Source organism: Rhincodon typus, chromosome 3 (assembly GCF_021869965.1).
Source record: "Rhincodon typus isolate 14 chromosome 3, sRhiTyp1.1, whole genome shotgun sequence".
Classification (NCBI taxonomy): domain Eukaryota; kingdom Metazoa; phylum Chordata; class Chondrichthyes; order Orectolobiformes; family Rhincodontidae; genus Rhincodon; species Rhincodon typus.
The window spans coordinates 126,540,965-126,552,784 of NC_063334.1; the positions used below are offsets into that span (position 1 = coordinate 126,540,965).

The 11,820-nt window shown below is 43.7% G+C and overlaps 1 protein-coding gene across 1 annotated transcript in view; it reads left to right on the plus strand.

Annotated features, from left to right (window-relative positions):
• The window catches only part of LOC125482226, a 148,902-nt gene that overhangs the window by 97,302 nt on the left and 39,780 nt on the right, over positions 1-11,820 (plus strand). The window lies entirely within an intron of this gene.

The following is an 11,820-nucleotide window of genomic DNA, read 5'->3' on the forward strand; positions in this document are numbered from 1 at the left end:
TACTAAAAACAAGCTGCCATCCTGAAAGTGTCCCCTGACCCTAATTCTCTGTTTTCTATTAGTTAGCTAATCCTCCACGCATACTAATATATTCTCTTCAATACCATCGTCACTTATTAAGCAGACTAATGTATGGAACCTTATCAAAAGCCTTCTGAAAATCCAAATATATTACATTCACTTTATCTATCAGGCTTGTTACACCCTCAACAAATTCTAGTAGGTTGGCCAGGCATGACTTCCCCTCATGAAGCCATGCTGACTGCTTGATCATATTATGCTTTTCTGACGAGATTCCAGAGACAGTATGTTCCTAAAGGAATGTCTGGCAGGTGTAGGAATGCTGGATGACTAGAGAAATTGAGGTTTTGGTCAAGAACAAGAAGGAGGCATATGTCAGGTACAGACAGCAGGGCTCAATTGAATCCCCAGAGGAATACAGAGGCAGGAGGAGTATGCATAAGAGCGAAATCAGAAGGGCAGAAAAGGAGGCATGAAATAGCTTTGGGAAATAGGGTTAAGGAGAATCCAAAGAGATTCTACAAAAATATTAAGGACAAAAGAGTAACTAGGGAGAGAGTAGGGCCCCTTAAAGATCAGCAAGGTCACCTATGTGTGGAACCGCAGGAGATGGGTGAGATACTAAAGGAGTATTTTGCGTCAGTGTTTACTGTGAAGAAGGATCTGGAAGATAGAGAGTGGCAAATGTCATTCCCTTGTTCAAGAAAGGGAATAGGGATAATCCTAGGAATTACAGACCGGTCAGTCTTACTTCTGTAGTGGGCAAATTATTGGAGAAGATTCTGAGAGATAGTATTTATGATTATTTGGAAGAGCACAGTTTGATTAGAATGGCTTTGTGATGGGCAGGTCATGCCTCACAAGCCTTATTGAATTCTTTGAGGATGTGACAAAACACATTGATGAAGGCAGAGCAGTGGATGTGATGTATATGGATTTTAGCAAAACATTTGATAAGGTTCCACATGGTAGGCTCATTCAGAAAGTAAGGTGTTCAGGGAAATTTGGCCGTCTGGGTACAAAACTGGCTGTGCAATAGAAGACAAAGGGTGGTAGTAGATGTTGCCTGAAATGTTAACTCAGATTTTTTCTTCACAGATGCTGCCAGACCTGCTGAGCTTTTCCAGCAACTTTGTTATACCCATAACTGGTGGGCTGGCTGACCTTCACAAAGCTGGACATGAGTTGTGCATACCTGCAATTACGATTAGATGAGAATTCCCAGATGTACAGTTAACACCCATAAGGTCTTTTCCCTGGGATGAGGGACATAGGTTTAAAGTGAGAGGGGAAAGATTTAAAAGGGACCTAAGGGGCAACTTTTTCACACAGAGGGTGGTGCGTTTATGGAATGAGCTGCCAAAGGATGTGGTGGGGGCTGGTACAATTACAACATTTAAAAGTCATCTTGATGGATATATGAATAGGAAGGGTTTAGAGGAACATGGGTGAAATGCTGGCAATTGGGACTACATTTATTTAGGATCTGTGGTTGGCATGGACAAGTTGGACTGAAGGGTCTATTTCCATGCTGTATATCTCTCTGATTCTAGGACTCTGTAAGGGTTTGTACCCATATAGAGACTGTTTTTGGGATATCATCAGTCTGTGTCACTTTCCAGCAGACGCTAGAGAATATTTTACAATATTTTACAGGTTGCCATTTATCCGGACAATGTGCTAGTAACCGGGAAGATGAATAAAGGGCATTTAGAAAACGTGGTCTTAGTGCTTAAATATTTCTCCAAGCTGAGAGTACACCTTAGAAGGGAAAAATGTGTGTTCCAGGCATTCCAAGTGACTCTCTTGGGCTACAGAGTCAACAAGATAAAGAGAGGGCGATCAAAGGCACCCCGGCTCCCACATCTATACTGGAGCTTAAGGTTTCCCTTGGGTTGATGAATTATTATGGAAAATTCCTCTGTAACCTGGCCTCCATCCTGGCCCCCTTACATCTGGTATGGGAAAAGGGTCAGGCTTGGAAATCGACTCGTAGTCAAGACATAGCCTTTAGGGAAGTGAAGGAACAGCCATCCCATCATCGTCTGAGGCGTTGACATACTGCAGTCCTAAGTGTGATGTGGTGCTGACAAGTGATGCCTCTCTTTATGGTATTGTGGTAGTGTTACCCCACCGGTGGTCCAGCAGAGAGTAACGTCCAACAGGTAGGCTTCCCGGTCTTTGGCAGATGCCAAAAAAATATGCACCCAGATAGAGAAGAAAGGTTTGGCAGCCATCTTGGTGTGAGAAATTTACAGATGTAACTTTGTAACAGTAATGGACTATAAACCCCTGCTAGAGCTACTTAAAGAGGACAGGGCCATGCCACCCATAGCTTCAGATCAAATTCAGCCGTGGATTCTTATTCTGAGTGTGTACATTTACAAGTTAGAATACTGTCTGACAGGCCAAGGGGCAAGTGCGGATGCCTTAGCACCTGTGGTGCCCCCACTAGAAGAGACTGTTCTCGTTTTCAATTTGCTGGGCACCCTTCTGGTCACTGCTGACAATACCAGACTGTGGACACAAAAAGATCTGGTCTTGGCAAAACTAAAACAGCTGGTGGTCACGGGGGAAACAAAAAGACCATTGCAATCAGAGTTGAAACCTTTTTGGACCCAGTGAGACCAGTTCACCATGGAACATGGCATTTTATTATGGGGAGCAAGAATGATTGTCCTGAGCAAAGGTTGCTGCTAGATTAAAGTTCTTGCGAAGATTTGTAGCTTGGGTTGTCGAAGAGGTTGTTGTCTTGCTCACTGAGCTGGCTGGTTATCGTACAGACGTTTCGTCACCATGCTAGATAACAACATTAGTGCAGCCGCCAAAGAAGCAACGTTGTTCTACTCCTCTTGGAATTTATACTGTCCGGTCTGTTAAGTTGGGTTGTGTCATTTCCGGTTTTGTTCTGCATTGGTTTGCATATGGGGTCTAATTCCACATGTCTGTTGATTGCACTTACAGGTTGAAAACCAGGCCTCTAGGAATTCCTGTGCATGTCTGTCGTTGGCTTGAGCTAGGATGGTCATGTTGGCCCAGTTAAATTGATGGGCTTCATTGTCTGAGTGCACTGAGATGAGGGAAAGTTTGTTGTGTCATTTTGCTGCAGCTGGTGTTCGTGTATCCTGATGGTTAGTTTCCTTTCGGTCTGGCCGATGTTGTGTTTGTCACAGTCATTGCAAGATATTTTGTAAACTATGTTGATCCTGCATGTCATGGGTATGGGGTCTTTAGTCCTTGTGAGTGTTTGTTGTAGTGTGGCTGATACTGCTTGAACTCCATCAGGGTCATCCAGGGGTTTCCAAAATGAAGATGTAAATGAAAAATTATGTCTGGTGGCCAGGATTGGTTGCTTACACAGTCCTGTTGGTTGGGCAGTGCCCAGACGTGCCAGCAGCTACCCCACGTTTATGGGAATGGCCAGGTAAACCCTGGACTCAGTTACGTGTCAACTATGCTGGTCCTTTCATGGCTTCTATGTTTTTAGTCATTGTGGATGCCCATTCAAAGTGGTTGGACATGCTTAGAGTTCATTCGTCAAACACAGGGCTGATGATTGAAAAGCTGTGATTCTCTTTTGCAAAAAATGGACTCCTGGAGATGTTGGTCACAGACATTGAGCTATCATTTACCAGCAGGATATTCAAGTATATCCTCAACTGAAATGACATTTGGCATGTAAGGACAGCTTCATCGTCCATTAGTCTGGTGGAAAAAGCAGTCCAGACTTTGAAGGCAGGTTTAAAGAAACACTCAAAGCTTCACTCAATACCAAACTGTCCTGGTTCCTCATTGATTATAGGACCACCCCTCATGCAACTGCAGGGATAGCTCTAGCAGAGATGCTAATGGGGAGAAGACTCCTCACAGGTTAATTCTGATCTTCCTAGACCTGGCAGAGGGTCATGGCGAGGGTCAGGAGCACCAATGGCAGACACAAGACTCCTCTAAGCAAGAGAGGCAGTTTACTTCAGGGGACAAAGTTTGGTGTCAAAACCACAGGAGTGGGTAAGAGGCATGGTTGATGCGAGGTCAGGTCCTGTGACCTAGGAGGGGCGATCCTGAACAAGTATATGGACCGCATAAAAGATGCAACCTCACAAATGTGGCAGGAGCAAAACATTCCTGGCCCGTCAGAACATCCAGCAAGGCTTCAAAACCTGTGGGTTTTCCCCCTCCACCTAGCATTGAATAAACCTTTGTGGATGAGCAGATGTTGCAGCCTTGATGCCGTTAACACCTGAAGAAGAAGATGAATTTCTTTCGAGTTGCTCCAGTTGGAAGAGACAGGCTATGCTCCGATACATGCCACCATTATCTGAGGCAGAGTGGGAGGAACTGGACCTGGTGCGAAAACACCCCAGGAGATGCTACAGGAAAAAGAATGGGCCTACATCGCATGACTTAGAGGGGGAGGGATGTGGTGTTTGGAATTAGGTCAGCTATGTGGACCTCATTGAATATCTGTGCCTTGATTGGGGCTGTTGACCTGGTTTAATCAGGGAGTCCTGGCTGGCAGTTATGAACAGGAGTGCTAGGGGTGCTGGGATAGTAGGAACTGCAGATGCTCACCCTTTTCTGAAGAAGGGTCTAGGCCCGAAACGTCAGCTTTCCTGCTCCTCGGATGCTGCTTGGCCTGCTGTGTTCATCCAGCTCTACACCTTGTTATCTCACATTCTCATAGTTGTCCTCTCATCTGCTGTGCCTGAAGTTTGATTTCTGACCCTTTCCATACTCTCTGTCTTAATACTTATTCTAGAAATTTTATTAAACTCCCCTAAGCCCTCCCCACTTTAACTTTTTCCATAATTTTCTATGCAATTGATCCCAACTCCCCCCCTACTGTTTAGTTTAAAGCCCTATCAACAACACTGCTTATGTGATTCGCCATGACTCCAGTCGCAGCATGATTCAGGTGAAGCCTGTCCCATCAGAGCTGTTCCCTCCTTCCCCCGTACTGCTGCTAATGTCCCATGAATTTGTACATTTTTCTCTCAGACCAACCTTTGACCCACACAGTTACCTAGTTAACCTTGTTGTCTTTGTGTCAATTAGCTCATGGCTCGGGTAGTAATTGGAAATTATTCTCTTTTTGGTTCTGCTTTTTAATTTAGCCCTTAGCTGCTGATATTCACTCAGCAGAATCTCTTTCTGCTTTCTATGTCTATCATTGGTGCCTGTGTGGACCATGTCAACAGGATCTTTCCCTTCCTTGTCCAAGTTCCTGTGCAGCCCAGCAGAGGAGATATCCTGCACCCACACAGCATGCAGGCAACACAGCCTGCAGGACACTTGATCCTGACTGCAGAGTACAGTGTCTATTTTCTTGACTCTACTATCCCAGATTATAACTTCATTTCTTTCATCTCCTCCACCTTGAATGGCTCCCTGTACAATGGTACTATGGTCAGTTTGCTTATCTTCTCTCAGACCCCACTCTCTTACAAACAGGGGGCAAGAATTTCAAACCTGTTAGACAAGCTCAAGGGCTGAGACTCCTTCAGCAGTACCTCCTGGATTACTCTACTTGCCTTGCTCCTAGTCACATCCTACTGTCCCTAGCCACTGACTGAATTCGACGTCATTAACTTCAGGGGTGTGAATGTCTCCTGATGTGTTGCAGTTCAAAGCTCAGGCTTTAGCTCATCAACACTGAGTTGGAGTTCCTCAAGCAACCAATACTTGCTGTGGATGAATTCACAGTGAACCACAGTGGGGTCCATCAGCTCCCACATCATACAGGTAGAACACATTGCTCAATTTATTTAGTTCTTAATTTATTTCTTTTTTAAATTTCCTACTGGTCTTTTAGATTGTAACCTGTAAATAATTCTCCTATTTACCTTCAATCTGAAAGTCACGTTTATAAATAGACAAATTAGCAGCCATTACCAAGCAATGAACTAGTGATTTTCCTGTGATGTCACACTTTCTTTTGTGCTCAGCCCCCAGTCCTGGGCCTCAATTTATTCTGTTAAAAAATCCTTGCAAGCTATTAACCAAAAAGCAAGCAAAAAATACCATTTGCCCACACTGCCTCCAAACACCCCAAATCCTCACTTGGGCTGGGTCTCACTGCAGATGATTCCTGACAGTGCACAGCTTACTGACATGGGTTGGAAATAACTGTGTTTCACTTAATTATAGGGAATTAAAATGAAATGAGGATAGAATTAACTAAAGTTAATAAGACAGATAGATTAGCAGGATAGGCAGAAAGCGAACAGTGGCAGATATTTAAGGAGTCATTTCGTGATTCTCAGCAAAAACTTAGCCCAATAGTAAGGAACGGTTCTAAGAGAGATAAACCAATCATGGATAACCAAGAAAGTTAAGGAGACAGATAAGTTGAAAGAAAAAGCACAAAAGGAGTCAAAATAAGGAGGCAAGTCCTGAAGACTGGGATAATTTCAGTATCTAGAAAAGGATGACTAAAAAGATAATAAAGACTGAAAAAGTAAACTACAATGCCTAAAAATTGAGGATTATAAAGACTGACACTAAGAGCTTTTTTAAATATATAAAAAGGAAGAGTGAGGTCAAAGTGAACAAAAGCCCCTTAGAAAATGAATTTGGGGAGATAGCTGTGGTGAACAAGGAAATGGCAGGGGACTTCAGGAGTGCAGCAAGCCGAGCAGCATCAGAGGAACAGGAAAGCTGACGTTTTGGGTCATTCGAAATGTAAGCTTTCCTGTTCCTCTGATGCTGCCTGATCTGCTGTGTTCCACCAGCTCCACACTGACCAGCATCTGCAGTTCTGACGATCTCTAAGGGGACTTCAGGAGATATTTTCTGTCAGTTTTTACAGTGGAAGACACTTTAAACATCCCTTTAATAGGCAAGAATATGGGCAAGAAATTAAGTACCATTGTCATCACAAGAAAGGTAGTGTTAGACGCAAGGCTAAAGGCAATTAAGTCCCATGGATCTGATGGCTTGCATCATAGGGTCATAAAAGAAATAACTGCAGAAATAAGCCATGCATTGGATTGTAATTTTCCAAAAATCCTTGGATTCTGGAGTGGTACCAGAGGATTGAAAACTGCCAGTTTGACATTAAACCAGAAATTGGTGGAAAGAGTCAGCAGGTCTGGCAGCATCTGCAGAGAGAAAGCAAGAGTTAACGTTTCAGGTCCAGTTCAGTTCTGCAGAAGGTCACTGGACATGAACTGTTAACTCTGCTTTCTCTCCACAGATGCTGGTAGAACTGCTGACTTCCTTCAGCAATTTCTGTTTTTATTTATCATTTCTGGAATCTGCAGTTCTTTATTTTTAATGCCACTTTGACACACATATTCAAAAAGTGGCTAACAATAGGCCATTTAGTCAAACATCTATTGTTTGAAAAAAGTTGGAATAAATTATGAATAAAGTGATAGCAGCAAATTTGGAAAATTGTGATCTAATCAAGCAGTGTCAGCACGGCTTCGCAAAAGGGAAATTGTACCTGCTAATTTATTCAAGTTTCTTGAATAAGTCTGAACTATAGTGAGTAGAGGGCAACCAGTAGCTGTGTTGTATATGCGACTTCCAGAGACATTCAATAAAGTTGCTTATAAGGAAGCGCAAGGGCGGCTTGGGAAGGTAAGCTTCCACGCAATAAATTTGGGAGTTAACTGATACCCGAGACACTACACGCGTAGTGTCTCCCACCCTTCCACTTCCTCTAACCTAATAATAACGACTAAGTGTGGTGAGCAGGTAAGCTATTTGCATTTTTTTCCCTCATCTCTTTGTTATCTTTTGGGGTGGTCGCCTAGACGCCAAATCCTCTGGGAGCGGGTCGGAAAGCAAAGCCGGAGTCTGTTTGAGTATATAATGGAGTAAACTTACTGCTGCAGCGAACACTGCAAAACTAAAAAAAAACTAATTAATTTTAAATAATTAACTAAGTAGAGATGGCAGGCCAGGTGATGTGTTGTAGCTGTATGATGTGGGAGCTAGCTGATCCCATTGAGAACGGCAGTGACTACATCTGCAGCAAGTGTTGGCTGCTTGAGGAGCTCTGGCTCAAAATTGATGAGCTGGAATCCGAACTCCAAACACTGCGGCACATCCGGGAGGGGGAGAAGTACCTGGATGCTGTGTTCCAGAAGGCAGTCACACCTGGTAGATTAACTAATGTTACTTCGATCGGGGGGCAGGGACAGCAGTGTGTGACTGCGAGTGAGGCAGGTAGAGGAACCCTGCAGACAGGAACACAGGAGCCGCAGCCCTTGACATTGTCCCACAGGTATGAGGCACTTGCTCCCTGCGTGGATGAGGAACAGGGCTGCAGGAAGGATGAGTCAACTGACCATGACACCATGGTCCAGGAGGCCATTCAAGAGGGGGGAGCAAAAAGACAGATTGTAGTTGTAGGGGATTCCATCATCAGGGGGATAGACAGTATCCTTTGCGAGCAGGATAGAGAATCCCACATGGTGTGTTGCCTGCCCGGTGCCAGGGTGCGAGACATTCTGACCGGCTTGAGAGGATACTAGAGAGGGAGGGGGAGGATCCAGTTGTTGTGGTCCACATAGGTACCAACAACATAGGCAGGACGAGGAAAAAAGACCTGTTTCGGGATTATGAAAAGCTAGGAACAAAATTAAAAAACAGGTCTTCAAGGGTCATAATCTCTGGATTGCTGCCCGAGCCACGTGCAAATTGGCATAGGGAGGCGAGGATCAGGGAAGTAAACACATGGCTAAAAGAGTGGTGTGGGAAAGAGGGTTTCCTTTTCATGGGGCACTGGCATCAGTTCTGGGACAGAAGGAATCCATACCGCTGGGATGGACTCCACCTGAACAGGGCCGGGTCTAGTGTTCTGGCAAAAAGGGTAAATAGGGTGGTTAATAGGACTTTAAACTAGTAAGTAGGGGGGAAGGGAGAAGTGAGCGTAGAGGGAGAATAAAAATTAATGTAAGGCAAAGCAGCAGGTTAGCAGGTGACGAGGAAGCTTCAACTCCATTGAAAATTAGGAAAAAAGTTAAAGGGAAGGAGAACTCGAGCTGTTAGTAATGAAGGTAATAGGACCCAAAAAGAAGGTGCAAAAACTGGCATAAGGGCACTTTATCTGAATGCTCAGAGCATTCGAAACAAGGTGGATGAGTTGACGGTGCAAATCATGGCAAATGGGTATGATTTAGTGACTATTACAGAGACATGGTTACAGGATGGTCATGAATGGGAGTTAAATATCCATGGGTATCAAACTGTTCGGAAGGACAGACAGGAAGGTAAGGGAAGTGGTGTTGCTCTGATTTTTAAGGATGATATCAGGGTGGTAGTGAAAGATGATATAGGTTCTACTGAACAAAACGTTGAATCCATTTGGGTGGAAATTAGGAATAGCATGGAGAAGAAGTCACTGATGGGTGTGGTCTATAGGCCACCAAATAACGACATCGTGGTGGGGCGGGCAATAAACTTAGAAATAGCTAATGCATGTAAAAATGGTACAGCAATTATCATGGGGGATTTTAATCTACACATCGATTGGTCAAACCAGGTTGGTCATGGCAGCCTTGAGGAGGGGTTAATAGAATGCATTCGCGATAACTTCCTTGAACAATATGTAATGGAACTACGAGGGAACAAGCTATCCTAGATCTAGTAATGAGACAGGAATAATTAATGATCTTACAGTTAGGGATCCTCTCGGAAGGAGCGATCACAGTATGGTCAAATTTAAAATACAGATGGAGCGTGAGAAGGTTAAATTCAGTACCAATGTCCTGTGCTCAAACAACGGAGACTATGAAGGAATGATGAAGGAGTTAGCTAAGGTAGAATGGGAGCAAAAACTTCATGGTGAGTCAATTGAGGAACAGTGGAGGACTTTCAAAACAATTTTTCACAGTGCTCAGCAGAAGTATATTCCAGTGATAAGGAAGAACTGTAGAAAAAGAGATAGTCAGCCATGGATGTCTAAGGAAATAAAAAGGAAAGTATCAGATTGAAAAAAAAGCACATACAAAAAAGCAAAGAGTAGTGGGAAACTAGTAGACTGGGAAATCTTTAAAGGCCCAACAGAAAGCCACAAAAAAAGTTATAAACAAAAGTAAGATAGGTTATGAGAGTAAACTAGCTCAGAATATAAAAACAGGCAGCAAAAGTTTCTATAAATATGTAAATCGTAAAAGAGTGGCAAAGGTAAACATTGGTCCTTTAGAGGATGAGAAGGCCAATTTAATAACTGGGATTGAGGAAATAGCCGAGACATTAAACAGTTATTTCATGTCGGTCTTCACAGTGGAAGACACAAATAACATGCCGAAAACTAATAGCAAGAAGGTTATAGCAGGTGAGGACCTAGAAACTATCATTATCACTAAGGAGGCAGTGCTGGGCAAGCTAATGGGGCTAAAGGTAGACAAGTCTCCTGGCCCAGATGAAATGCATCCCAGGGTACTAAAAGAGGTGATGGGGGAAATAGCAAATGCACTAGTAATTATTTACCAAAATTCACTGGACTCTGGGGTGGTTCCCGTAGATTGGAAAGCAGCCAATGTGACGCCACTGTTTAAAAAAGGAAGTAGACAAAAAGCAGGTAACTATAGGCCAGTTTGCTTAACTTCGGTAGTGGGGAAAATGCTTGAATCTATCATTAAGGAAGAAATAGCAAGACATCTGGATATAAATTGTCCCATTGGGAACACCCAGCATGGGTTCATGAAGGGTAGGTCATGTTTAATTAATTTGTGGAATTCTTTGAGGACATTACTTGCATGGTGGACAATGGGGAACCAGTGGATGTGGTGTATCTGGATTTCCAGAAGACATTTGACAAGGTGCCACACCAAAGGCTGCTACATAAGATAAAGTTGCACGGTATTACAGGTAATGTATTGGTATGGATAGAGGATTGGTTGACCAGTAGAAAGCAAAGAGTGGGGGCAAATGGGTGTTTTTCTGGTTGGCGGTCAGTGGCTAGTGGTGTGCCTCAGGGATCAGTGTTGGGACGTCAATTGTTTACAATTTACATAGATGATTTGGAATTGGGGACTAAGTGTGGTATGTCAAAATTTGCAGATGACGCTAAGGTGAGTGGTAGAGCAAAGTGTGCAGAAGACATTGAAAGTCTGCAGAGGGATATAGATAGTCTAAGTGAGTGGGCAAAGGTCTGGCAGATGGAGTACAAGGTTGATAAGTGTGAGGTCATCCATTTTGGTAGGAATAACAGTAAAATGGACTATGTTTTAAATGGTAAAAAATTGTAGCACGCTGCTGTGCAGAGGGACTTGGGTGTCCTTGTGCATGAATCGCTGAAGGTGGGATTGCAGGTGCAGCAGGTAATTAAAAAGGCAAATGGAATTTTGTCTGCCATTGCTAGAGGGATGGAGTTTAAAAACAGGGAGGCTATGCTGCAGCTGTATAGGGTCCTGGTGAGGCCACACCTGGAGTACTGTGTGCCGTTTTGGTCTCCTTACTTGAGAAGAGATATACTAGCACTGGAGGGGGTGCAGAGGAGATTCACTCGGTTGATTCCAGAGTTGAGAGGGTTGGATTATGAGGAGAGACTGAGTAGACTGGGATTATACTCATTGGAATTCAGAAGAATGAGGGGAGATCTTATCGAAACATATAAGATTATGAAGGGAATAGATAAGGTGGAGGCAGGGAGGTTGTTCCTGCTAGCAGGTGAAACTGAGACTAGAGGGCATCGCCTCAAAATAAAGGGAAGCAGATGTAGGACTGAGGTCAGGAGGAACTTCTTCACCCAAAGGGTTGTGAATCTGTGGAATTCCCTGCCCAGTGAAGCGGTTGAAGCTACCTCGCTGAATGTTTTTAAGGCAAGGCTAGATAAATTTTTGA